This window comes from Panthera pardus, unplaced genomic scaffold (assembly GCF_024362965.1).
Source record: "Panthera pardus isolate Hobbes unplaced genomic scaffold, ASM2436296v1 HiC_scaffold_19, whole genome shotgun sequence".
NCBI classification, from domain to species: Eukaryota; Metazoa; Chordata; class Mammalia; order Carnivora; family Felidae; genus Panthera; species Panthera pardus.
Genome location: NW_026526754.1, coordinates 8,700,026 through 8,713,855, shown reverse-complemented (window position 1 = coordinate 8,713,855; position 13,830 = coordinate 8,700,026). Strand labels below are relative to the sequence as shown.

The following is a 13,830-nucleotide window of genomic DNA, read 5'->3' as shown; positions in this document are numbered from 1 at the left end:
ATATATTGTGGCAGGGATTCACAAGCAGCAGGAGAAGACTGGATTAAATACCCTCCAGAGAGCCCTCCAAGTCTGAGACTCTATGGTTCTATGACTAGTATTATTCCTGCCAAAGCACAGCAGTGCTTCCTGTCTTTGCTGCGGTTCTCTGTTCCAATATGAGTATTCTCTGTAAAACTGTCAACGATGAGAGTAATTTCCACAAGGAAATATCTTCAGAGCATTTTGGGCATGATCAGTAGGAGACCTATACTTATGGCTGAGTTCCTTGATCAGAAGTGGGGAAGGTCCTGCTCTTGAGTCTCTCTTCCAAGTATGGTAGTAGCCCCCCCTTATTCGCAGGGGATATGTTCCAAGACCCGCAGTGAATGTCTGAAACTGCAGATAGTTCCAAACACTCTATATTCTATGTTTCTTCCTATACATACCTACCTATGAAAAAGTTTAATTAATTAATTTATTTTTTGATTTAATGTTTATTTATCTTTGAGCAAGAGAGAGACAGAGTGCAAGCAGGGAAAGTGCAGAGAAAGAGGGAGACACAGAATCTGAAGTAGGCTCTAGGCTCTGAGCTGTCAGCACAGAGCCTGATGTGGGGCTTGAACCCACAAACCATGAGATCATGACCTGAGTGGAAGTCGGACATTCAACCTACTGAGCCACCCAGGTGCCCCTAATAAAGTTTAATTTATAAATCAGGCACAATAAGATATTAACAACAATAACTAATCAAAGAGAACAATTGGAACAATTGCAATAACAATAACAACTGTCATAAGTGTTATGTGAATGTGGTCTTTCTCTCTCTCAAAATATCTTAATGTATTGTATTCGCCCACATTCTGCTTGTGATGACGTGAGATAATAAAATGGCTACATGAGCAGACGAAGTGAGGTCAGTGACGCAGGCATTGTGACAGTGTTTGGCTACTACTGACCTTCTGATGATTTAGTCAGAAGGAGGATTATCTGCTTCCAGACCACAGGTGACCGAGGCTAATTGAAACTGTGGAAAGGCAAACTGCAGATAAGGGGAGACTCCTTCACTTCCTGATTCCTTTTCCCATCATGCCAGTACCTCCTAGATGTGTAATCATTATCTGAGCCCCGCCCCATATCGAGCAAACTTTACACGGACGGAGAGAGGAGGGGATATATGATCTATGACAGAATTAGAAATAAAGCCCCTAGTCTCAAAATTATATAAATACAAATTGGGTTACTTGGGAAGAAAACGTTACACGCTTTTAAAGAATAGTGGGGAAGAAGAAAAGAAAAACAAAGAAAAGAAATACAGGTTTCAAAATATATCCGGGAAGAGACTGCTTCTTTTTACCACCTCTACTTCAACTACTCTGGTCCATTATTTCTGGCCTGTTGATTTCCTTTTTTTCCCCTCCAATAATCTCCTAATTGGCCCGTCTGCTTTTACCATTTACCTTCATCACAGCTGGAACCATCTGGCTAAACCAAATCAGGCCCCATCATTCTTCTGCCCAAAGCCCTCAATGGTTTCCCTCTCCCTTGTTTATGAGCAAACCCCATCTCCACCTGCCTTTGCTCACTCACTGACCTCATCTTTTACCACTACTCTCCCCTGCTCACTATCCTCCAGCACCTCTGGCCTCCTCACTGTTCTTAGAGTAGACCACGCTGCTTCAGGTCTACTGTCTTCCTCTGACATCCCGCTCTGCCCAGGCTTCTCCTCCTACAGGTAGCCTTAGGGCTTGCTCCCCAAGCCCCATCATGTCTCTGCTCAAATATCACACTTATCACATATAAAATGGCAGCCTCCTTCTCCTACCACTCCTTATGCTTGATTTTTCTTCTTAGCACTATACACATTATATATGGCATTTGCTTATTTATCGACTAGTCTCCTCCTTAGAAGGTAAAATTTGCAAAGTGAAGGATTTTGTTTTTTCCCTGCTGTAGCCTCCATGCCTAGAAGAGTGCCAGCACACAGCAGGCACTCAGTAACTATTTGTTGAATGAATGAATTAATAAAAGAGTTCAAAGATATAGTCTTGATATAAATTTCAGGAATTAAGAAAGATGGGGAAGGAGTAATAGAAATGCTTAAGAAATCTTTAATAATTTTTCATCTGAGTTTGCCAATCTCCCGTTTGAACTTGACATTCGTGCAGGCAAAGTCTACATACTATTTTCTATGTTGTAGGTTGTGATTCCATTCTCTGGTAAGTCAGATATACACAAAGGCAGTACACTTGCTAAAGGCTGCCTGTACCTGCTTCTTTTCTGCCTTCCCCACCCCTACCTTTTCATTGCTTCCAAAAAGCCTGGGAAGTCCCTGCATGTGGTCCTAACCACCACTTCCTTTATCTGGCCTCCAATCTTATAAAAGCAAAAGCTCTGCTCTTAAGGAAGTTTCAGGCTGTGACAGAACCTGAATCAGACAGTTCCCCTGTTGGCACAATGAGACACTGCATTTGTAGTTAGCTCTATTATGCAAAACGATGGGAAAGTTCTTGGATGTCCAAGATGAAGTTAAAGCTATCTTAGCAAAGGAAAAATGTCAGTGGGCTAAGAAAAGATAAATAGAGGCGCCTGGGTGGCACCGTCAGTTGAGCATCAGACTTGATTTCAGCTCAGAGCATATGATCCCAGTGTCGCGAGATCGAGCCCCATGTGAGTCTCCGCGCTGAGCGTGGAGGCTGCTTAAGATTCTCTTCCTCTTTCTCTCTCTCTCCCTCGGCCCCTTTCCTCTTCTCTTTCTCTCTCCCTCTCTCTCTTAAGAGAGAGAGGGAGAGAGAAAGGGAGGGAGATTGTTTACTAAGGGAGGGAAAGGAAACAGCTTCCAAATCTGAAGAAGCCCAAAGCAAAAGTGAATTGGTAGTTGGTAACCGCAGTTCTGGGAGAATTGTACCACTGCTACATCGCAACCTCTGGTAGGCACCACAGATCTACAGCAACCATAACTGCTTTTTCATCAGAAGTTCCCAAGTGAGAAATCTGGTGGATTTGTTCCCTTTTAGGAATACAGTTGTGACTTTATAATGGAAATCGGTGGGAAAATGGGGTCTGCTTAATAAAACTTTGATCTATTTCTAGCTTTTCTGAAAAACATTTATTACTGAAGTCCCTCCTACGTTGTTTATGCCTATTTCCTCTCATTAATCTTTAGCAGAGAACACATATTTACCTCTAACAACATTATCTTGCTATCTACTTCAAAACCAGGTGAGCTCTTGATTTCCTCTCTGTAGCAGGCAGAGATCTGGCTGCACATAGCATCTACTCTGTCTTCTGGTAGCAACACCTGATGGTCCTTTGGGAACTATCCTTTTCCTACACTTAGTCTAAGTGGTTTAAGTGGAGCCAACTGCCCACTTTCTCCCCCCTTCGTGTGTGAACTCATCTGGCCAGTTAGGACATTCCACCCCAAGCCCACATAATGATGGGCTCAGTAATGGGCAATGAGACTCAATTCTGGATCCCACATTGCAACTACTGGGACAAATAGGGTTTTGGGGTGTGTGTGTGTGTGTTTTCCCTGTTGAAGTTATTAGCCTAGAGCTGCCTGTGGCCACTATGTGGAGAAAGCCCCCTCAAAAATACAGCCAACACAGAAGAGGATCAAGCCAAGAGAGCGAAAGAGAAAAGGAAGAGACCTGATAATCACACTTTGAGCCTCTGGATTCAACTGTATTTCCACCCACTTAGACTCTACATAAATAAATCAATAAATATCCTTTTATGTGTATGCCGATATGATTTTTTTTTCATCCAAAGGAATCCTAACATATCCTTCTTCAGATTTAAAAAAAAAAATGATTTATTTATGTATGTATTTATTTACTTACTTAAGTACTTTTCTTATAATGCCAAACTTTTAATTCCACTAGGGAGCTTTAAATCCTTCCACTCTTGCATTAAAAGGTTGCCAATAGCAAAGCCTGGTTTCCTTGTTTCCCACAGTCCCAGGTTAGCAACTGTTTATCTTCTTGCTGGCCTGCTCCCCAGACTGCTGCCAAATGGCCCTCTGACTGTTTGAGTTTTACCGTCTAGGATACAGCTGCCACCTAGGAGTTTATAAATCCCTAGAGGACAAGGGCACCTCCCTCCTCACTCTTACACCAAGCAGCAAAGAGAATTACATATGATGGTTAAGACTGCAGAACAATTAAAGAGATGAAATTTTGTGTGACCGTTTTTGTTTCTTATTTGAAAGCTCCCTGAATTTTGACAATGGAGGAAACACGGCCGTAACCTTCACATGACCCTTGGTCCCTTGCACTTGATAATTCCTTTGTAATTTGAAAGTGGGGTAACTTCTGGGTCAGCACAGGCTTCAAGGAAACATGACACATCAATCCTTTTGGCAAAATAAGAACCAAATGAGTCTGGGAGAGATACCTGCCCCTGCTCTGACTGCAGGAAAATGACTACGCACTTCAAGGTATGGTATAACAGGTAAGTGACGTAGAAGGTAAAGGTGAATCTAAAACCGGCTAGGGCTCATGAAAGCGTTCTGATCTGTATTTTCTGGCAAAGCTCGGGATATAAGCAAATTAACTCAACTGAAAAAAAATATTATTTAAAGTATATCATGCAACAAAATAGAGACAGTCAACTTTGTAAAATAACTGTGTGTTTCCCCCAAAGACTTCCCTTGCAAAGCCAGAAATGTATTCTAATCCCAACAGCACTGACTTCAAGATGATTCCTCAGCAAGCTGTTCACTGATTCTGTAGATCTTCAGCAGTAAAAATAGTCTAGGTATAGTCTTACCTTACACGATGCTCTTGCATTGTAGGAAAGATAGTTTAGCTCCGAATGTCTTTGCTGACTGGCTCTTTCCCAAGAATCTGCTAAGCCAATCTCCACTTTGAAACTAACCTGCCCCCTTCTCCTGGGCAGAGAACAACCTATCTCCCAAAATGCCCACATCAACCTGAAAAACCACCTACTCACTCAAACTTCTCAGGTACTTCTGAGACAAAATGGTAAGAAACATAAAACCCACATATTGTGTGATTCCATTTATATGAAATATCCAGAATAGGTGAATCTATAGGCAGAAAGTAGATTTAGTGGTTACCCAGGGCTGTAGGAGGTAGGGGGAAATAGGGAGTGAGGGCTAATGGATGTGGAGTTTCCTTCTGGAGCGATATAAACCTTCTAAAATGATTGTGATGATGGGTTCACACTCTGTGAATACACTAAAACCACTAAATTGTATATTTTAAATGAGTGAATCGTATGGTATGTGAATTATATCCCAAAAAGTTATTATTGAAAGTATGATAAAAGCTATTTCATATCTACCCTTTTAGGTTTTTAGAATAGAAGAAAAGGGGAGAAAATAATATATCACATCTTAAATATAAAGGGAAATCCACCTCCAAGAGCAAAGTATCCACTTACTTTTGTATTCAAACCTATTTTGGTTGCCCCTATATAGGGTGCGGGTGGACAGAAGGGGAAAAGGATTTGTCACTTGAATGGGAAAAAAGTCAAATATTTCACATTTCACAGAATCTGTCTTACAAGTGTAAGAAAATATAATACATCTAAAATTCTAAGTCCTGTGTTAAGCCAGAAATTCTATTCTCGGAATTTGTCCTAGCAGATACACAAGCACAAGGAGAAAATTACTTATGTACAAAATCATCACTTTACCACTACTGGTAAAGAAAAGACTGGAAACAAATTAAGTATTCATCAATAGAGGACTGATTAAGTTGTGGTCACTCACACAATGTGATACAGTGTATCCATAAAAAAATTTTAAAAAGCTTTTAGGGTACCTGGGTGGCTCAGTTGGTTAAGTGTCTGACTTCAGCTCAGGTCATGATCTCACAGTTCGTGAATTCAAGCCCCGTGTCAGGCTCTGTACTGACAGCTCAGAGCCTGGAGCCTGCTTCAGATTCTGTGTCTCCCTCTCTCTCTGCCCCTTCCCTTCTCATGCTCTCTCTCTCTCTTCTCTCTCTCTCTCAAAAATAAATAAACATTAAAAACAATTTTTTTAAATAAAAAATAAAAAAGCTTTTTAAGAACTGTTATAGAATAAATTCTAAAATCTACTGTTAGGTAAAAAGCAAAGTGCAAAACAATGTGTATAGAATTCAACCATTTCTATACAAAAGGAAACTATACTATAAAATATTCCTGGAAGGATACACAATAAATTAATGATATTGGTTATTTCTGGGGAGGGAAATGGGGAAAGATAGGAGAGAAAGTTTTTATTCTGTATGTTTCTACCTTTTGAACTTTGAGCTATGTAATACACTATCTATCAAATATAAATTTTAAAAATATAAGTTAAAAAATCCTACTGAAGTGACAATTAAGGAATAAAAAGGTATAAACCCCAAAACAAGGACAAAGAGAATGGGATAGGTGTCAAAGGCTGAAGTCTGGGTAAAGAGAACAAAGATGGAATGACATAATGATACGTATTCGATACAGCTGTTAAATAATTAGGAAGAACTTAGCAATAATTACACAGAAAACTAAACAAATGTATAAGAAAGGAAGACTGAACTAGGCTCAGCAATGAATAATATCCAAGTAATCAACAGTAAATACAGCCCAATGATGTAGCCAAAAATCACGATGGGGAAAGGGCAGGAGGGAAGGGGTATGTACAGGTGTGCATGTGTGTGCAGGCATTAAATCCTCATCCAACACATGGAAAATGAGTAGATAATGTCCAAAGTTTGTTAAATCACAAGAAATATGTGTGAGCAATTTATTTATAAATAAGGAGGTAATCACTAGAAGAAACTACTTAAAAAGGGGTGGGAGGGGAATGGTTATCTCTGGGGACTGGAACTTCAAAGGGGAAAGAAGCAGGACAGGGGATAAGCTTTGTGACTCTTTACGAACTATGTTCAAATTAATAAAAGTAAGTTTATATTTGAAACTACAAAGAAGATACAATGCTATTAACCTGTAGAGGAAGCTCACTGTAAGAACAATAATGGGTAAGCGAAGAGGCCAGGCACAGGAGAATTTTCCTTCTGATTCCCAAAGATCATCACTAATCTGTGACTATCCTCTCTTGCAGCTCTACAACACAAAGATACAAAAGGCTAAAACCTGAAGGGAAGGAAAATACCCTTCCTTTTAGCAAGGTACTTCAGTTGTTACATTAGAGCCCTCTCATTATGATGAAAGCCAACAGTAATTTCAGCTCCAAGAATCCAGGAAGTTACACAAACTGGGGAAGTTGGTTATTAAATCAAGGAAGTGTGGAGAATTCCACTGGATGGCTGGTCTGTCTTTATAATTAGAGTAAAAGACAACGTCTAGCATGCCAATTCGATGTTAAGTTTCTCAACAGCTCCAAACCTCTGCTAAGTGTGGACAAGCCCCAACAAATTTATAAAGATACAATATGAGTTGGTGTTACCCAGGCCTGAAGAAAAAACAGGGTTAGACTAATAAACTGTCACAGTTAACAGCTAAAGGTTTGTTAAGAACCGTACCTAGAGTCTATCTCTTTAAATCAGGATCTAAATAATACATTCGAGGGGCGCCTGGGTGGCTCAGTTGGCTCATTTAATGCTCCCAACAATCTTTTGAAGTAGGTATTATTATTACTCCTAATCCAACTCTTGATTTCAGCTCAGGTCATGATCCCAGGATTGTGGGATTGAGCCCCACATTGGGCTCCACGCCCAGCGCAAATTAAGATTCTCTCTCTTTCTCTCTCTCTCTCTCTCCCTCTATCCTTCTCCCTCGCTCATTCACTCTCTCACAAAATAAAAATTAAGTAAAAAAAAAAAAAAAAGAATTTAAATAATACATTCGAACAGTAAAATAATGTCAACGTGTTTGCTTAAATTATTTTCTACTTCCCTGAGTGCCTGGGTGACTCAGTTGATTGGGTGGCCGACTTCAGCTCAGGTCATGATCTCGTGGTTTGTGAGTTCAAGCCCCATGTCGGGCTCTGTGCTGACAGCTCGGAGACTAGAGCCTACTTCAGATCTTGTGTCTCCCTTTCTCCTTCTCTGCGCCTCTCCCACTTGTGCTCTGTCTCTCTCTGTTTCTCAAAAATGAATAAATGTTAAAATTTTTTTTTTTCATTCTTTTCTACTTCCCATTTTGGAGGGGGAATGTTAAAAGGAGTGAATAATCTATATTTACTGACAGTTAACTATACTTAATGAGAGCCATTTGGATCAAAAAGTATTACTGCAATAAATAAAAATCTAATAGAAAAGACAGTAACATTCCTAACATTTACTGAGTGTTTTCAACATGCCAGTCCATTCTAATGACTTCTATATGCACTCATCCATTTAATGCTCCCAACAATCTTTTGTAGGTATTATTATTATTCCTAATTTTACAAAGGGAGAAACTGAGGAACAGATAGATGGGTGAAAAATATGACCCAAGATCTTTGGCACATGGCAGAACAGACGGGCAAACCTGCACTCTACTACGCCACAGCCCCCCCTAGAGGTCATGGAGAAAATAACTGCTGGAATAATGATATAAGCCCAAAGACAGCAACCTTACATTATTGTTTTATTTTTTTAGTTTATTTATTTATTTTGAGAAAGAGAGAGTGGGGGAGGGTCAGAGAAAGAAGGAGAAAGAATCCCAACCAGGATCACTGCTGCCAGGACGAAGTCCAACACAGGGCTTGAACCCATGAACTGTAAGATCATGACCTTAGCTGAAGTTGAACACTTAACGGACTGAGCCATCCAGGTGCCCCAAACCTTACATTTTCAAGTATATGCTCTTAGCCTCACTCCATAAAATTTACTTTCTATTCAACTTCAAGGTCAGAGGAAGGAGAGGCACTCTGCACACTGCATCCCAGAAGAGACAGGCCAGAATTCCCTACTGAGTCTAGTTGGGCTTCCTAGGGACTGCTTCATTCCTAGCTGGTATCTTTATTTAGCATGTCAAAAAGGGAGGTAAGTGATGTTAATGAAATTCACAAATGATTCTGACTTGAGATGCTGCTGACATTAGTGGTAACAGAGGAGCCATACAAAAGGAAATTGAGAACTTGGATTTTCGTGGGTTCCAGTTTTTAACCAGTGATTCTCTTTTTTTTTTCTTCAATATATGAAGTTTATTGTCAAATTGGTTTCCATACAACACCCAGTGCTCATCCCAAAAGGTGCCCTCCTCAATACCCATCACCCACCCTTCCCTCCCTCCCACGCCCCCCCTCCCTCCCACCCCCCATTAACCCTCAGTTTGTTCTCAGTTTTTAGGAGTCTCTTATGCTTTGGCTCTCTCCCACTCTAACCTCCTTTTTTTTTTTCCCCTTCCCCTCCCCCATGGGTTTCTGTTAAGTGTCTCAGGATCCACATAAGAGTGAAAACATATGGTATCTGTCTTTCTCTGTATGGCTTATTTCGCTTAGCATAACACTGTCCAGTTCCATCCATGTTGCTACAAAGGGCCATATTTCATTCTTTCTCATTGCCATGTAGTACTCCATTGTGTATATAAACCACAATTTCTTTATCCATTCATCAGTTGATGGACATTTAGGCTCTTTCCATAATTTGGCTATTGTTGAGAGTGCTGCTATAAACATTGGAGTACAAGTGCCCCTATGCATCAGCACTCCTGTATCTCTTGGGTAAATTCCTAGCAGTGCTATTGCTGGGTCATAGGGTAGGTCTATTTTTAATTTTTTGAGGAACATCCACACTGTTTTCCAGAGTGGCTGCACCAATTTGCATTCCCACCAACAGTGCAAGAGGGTTCCCGTTTCTCCACATCCTCGCCAGCATCTATGGTCTCCTGATTTGTTCATTTTGGCCACTCTGACTGGCATGAGGTGATATCTGAGTGTGGTTTTGATTTGTATTTCCCTGATGAGCAACGTTGAGCATCTTTTCATGTGCCATCCGGATGTCTTCTTTAGGGAAGTGTCTATTCATGTTTTCTGCCCATTTCTTCACTTAACCAGTGATTCTCAAACACCTCCACTCTACCTGTTACTGCAAGTCCCCTAAATCTCTTATTCTACTATGCTCCCCAAATAAATAAAATCCAAAACAGCACCAAAAAGCTTAGAGTCCACCTTGTCAGACAGGGCTGCCTCTATTGAACACCTGTGGGTGACAGAGAGGAAGGGGTAAGGAAGAGAGCTGAGAAACACTGAGCCTCAACACCACCACAATGATCAAGCATTCTGTTGTATGTGCAGAAATATGCACAAAGCTGCCCTAATACTGGCTGAAGGCGTAAGCGAGGAAGGAAGGAAAAGAAAATAGCAATTACCGCTGCTTTGAGGGTAATCACTGCCCTACACATCCGAAAAACTCACATTTCAGCTGTTCCACGGTGAGAAATAAAAAAGCAGGATGCCATTTGTTTAATTCTCTTTATGTAGCTTTCCCAGAGTTAAAAAAAATACATTAACATTCTCTTTATGATATCAAAACATTTCCTGATAAGAAAAGAGGGGCTTCTAGTTTCCCATAAAACAGTGAATGGTTCTCTTTTAGCTGAATCTTGGCAAAAAATAAAAGTCTCTACATCTCCTCCAGATCCCAAGATGGGTGGTCCTGCAGGAGGAGTATCTACCTAAACCGCGGACTCATTTTCTCCCGTTTTCTACTGGCATTTCACCTCAAGCGAACGTGAGGAGAAGCTGCAGAATCAGCAGAGCTGATGGATGCGTCAGGTTCTCATTCCTTCCGAGGGAAGCAACGCCTCCCGGGGGAGTTGTTGCCTGGCCTGAAGCTCTAACAAGACAGGGCTGATCTCTCATGTTCTCCAGTGTCTCGGAGCTAGGGGACTTGCTCTGTGCTTTGGGCACCAAGCAGTGATACAGGCAAGATATAAACTCTAACGAAATGCTCCTTTTTTCCTTAGTTAAGCCTAGCAGAAGTCCTGATGAGATGATTAGGCAAGTCTGTGATAGGCACTCCAGGCTAGGACTTGCTTGGAAAGTGTTTGTTGTCAAATCAGTAACCATGACGTGTAGGACTTAAACTGTAGTTTCACATGGAAACCAGGCAGAGCTATTATAAACTTCACCCACAGAGCCCCTTCTCCTCTGATAAAGGCACATACACACATAGACCCTGCCTGTAATTTCTGGGAGTGACCAGACCTAGTCACAGACCCTCTAGGAGTCCACACAGCCCTCAGGTTAAAATCCCTGTGCTAAGTAGGACACCCATAAATAGAGGGGAAAGGAGAAACCTTTAAAAATTTGCTTGCGCAATCAAAATAACTTGACTGTTTTGTTTTGTTTTTTAACCCTGGTGGCATAAATAATGCATGGTCACAGTAAAAGATTCAAATACTAGAGAAAAGCAAAAGAAGAAAGTAAAATAAAAATCACCTTTGGGAGGTATGGGAGGGAGCATTGAGGAGTGAAAGTTAAGGGAAGTGAGTCTCTGTTAAGGTAATGAAGATGGTGTAAAATTGACTGTGGTGATAGATGCACAACTGTATGAATATACTAATAGCTATCCTAGTTGACATTTAAAGGGCATATTGTATGGTATATAAATTATAATCTAGTATTTTTTTTAATTACCTGAAATCAACACAAACATTTTAGTGCCTGCTCATTCATACACCATTCCTTGAATCAATCTCTCTCTCTCTCTCTCTGTCACACACACACACACACACACACACACACACACACACACACTCACATACAGTTTTCATTATGGACAATTTCATTTTATTTTAACAGCTTTCTTTTTTAAGGGAGGATGGGGGGAGATGGCATCCTCCCCAGATGTCATGGCTTTCACACTAGATCATTTGAAGTGGTCCAATGATAACCCTGAACACTTTAATAGTAATATTATTACATAGGACGGTAGAAACAGAAAGGATTTCTTTAAAATTTGACTTCAGTTAAAAAGAGGGAGAAATGAGGCACCTGGGTGGCTCAGTTGGTTAACTGGTCAACTTCAGCTCAGGTCATGATCTCATGGGTGGTGAGTTCAAGCCCCTCATGGGGCTCTGTGCTGACAGCTCAGATTCTCTGTCTCCCTCTCTCTCTCTGCCCCTCCCCCATTCACGCTCTCCCCACCTCCCCTCAAAAACAAACAAATAAACACTAGAAACAAAAAGAGGGAGAAGGGGAGCACTTGTCTGGCTCATTTGGTGGAACATGTGCCTCTTGATCTCAGAGTTGTGAGTTTGAGCCCCACAATGGGTATAGAGATTACTTAAACAAACAAACAAACAAATAAAATCTTAAAAAAAAAAAAAAAGAGGGGGAACACAGCAAAAAAACACAAATCAGTTATATAAGAGCATATAGAAGTACTCTGCAGCTATGGCATGAATCATAATGTTTGGAAAACATCTTTAAATAAAGGCAATGGAAAGAATTTCCATTTCATGCATTCACCTATTAATAGTGTATTATGTGCCAGATACTGTTATTAAGTGATACAAATGTAATATGACAGTGTCCCGCTAGAGAAGGACAAATTAGCCAATGACAACTAAGAGCCTGTGCTGACAGCTCAGAGCCTGGCCCCTGCTTCAGATTCTGTCTCCCTCTCTCTCTGTCCCTTCCTGCTCACGCTCTGTCTCTCTCTCTCACAGATAAATAAACATTAAAAAAAACAACAACAACACAAGACAGTGTGGTTAATATGGCAGGTTTGGGGAAAACGACAGCACAGAGAAAGAGGAGTCAAAAAAGGGTGTGGGATGGGGGTGAGGCTTCCTGGAGAAGGGACAAGTGAGCTGTGCTGCAAAAGGTACTAGATTCTTCAAGTGAGAGCTATGACTGGGCCCAAGAGGTAACTGCACTCAGTGTGGGAAAAATTTAATAGATCTTTTAGACAGAACTACGATAGGCATCAACCTCCTATTTACACTCTTAGGGTAGATTCCCCAAAGAGAAATAACGGACTCCAAGGGCATAAACATTTTCAAAACTGAATTTCAAATATGTTCCCATTAGTTTCCCTACCAAGAGTGCTCAAGAGTGCATTGGGCAGTACTGGATTTTCTCTTTAAAATATGTGTGTGTGTGTGTGTGTGTGTGTGTGTGTGTGTGTGTGTGTGTGTTTGTAAATGGCATAAAAAGTTACATTTAATTATTATTTTAACCTACCTTCTTTATTAGAAAAGTCAAATATTTTACCAAAATCTTATTATTTTTTCTCTACCATGAATTGCCTATTTATTTTTTTATCCATTTATCTACTAGAGATTTTTATTATATTGATCTCTATGAGCTCTTTATGTAGTTAAGGCATTGACTGTTGGCTTGTCATTTTTGTAAAAAAAAACCACAGATTTACTGAAATATAATTCACATGCCATAAAATTCACAATTTAATGTGTATAATTCAGTAGTCTTTACTGTATTCACATGGTTGTGCAACCAATATCACTATTTAATTTCAGGACATTTTCATCACTCCAAAAAGAAATCTACCCTTTAGCAATCAGTTTCTTTTTCTACCCAGACTCCCCAGCTCTAGGCAACCTCAGATCTACTTTCTGTCTCTATAGAATGATGCTTGTCCTTTTTGCCACCAATTTTCCTGTAATCATATTTTGCGGTTTCATTAAGGTTATTTTTTACATAAGTGAGTTTTAAACTTTTAAGAGATCAAATTCATTAGTCTTTCCTTTTTGACTCCTCCATTGGAAACTATTGTCTCTCTGTGCTTCATTCTGCATTAATTTTTTTCCTTTCTACTTTGTGGTTCATTAATTCTCTCTTCAGCTGCATCTGTTGTAAAACCCATCCATTATGTTTTTAATTTTACTTATTCTTTTTTTTTTAAATTTTGTACTATGTTTATTTATTTTGAGAGAGAGAAACAGAGTGTGAGCAGGGCAGGAGCAGAGAGAGAGAGGGAGACACAGAATCTGAAGCAGGCT

General features: G+C 40.2%; 1 protein-coding gene across 4 annotated transcripts in view; it reads right to left on the bottom strand.

Annotated features, from left to right (window-relative positions):
• Positions 1 to 13,830, bottom strand: part of TANGO6 (transport and golgi organization 6 homolog) — a 192,000-nt gene that overhangs the window by 82,871 nt on the left and 95,299 nt on the right. The gene's annotated exons all lie outside the window — the stretch shown is intronic.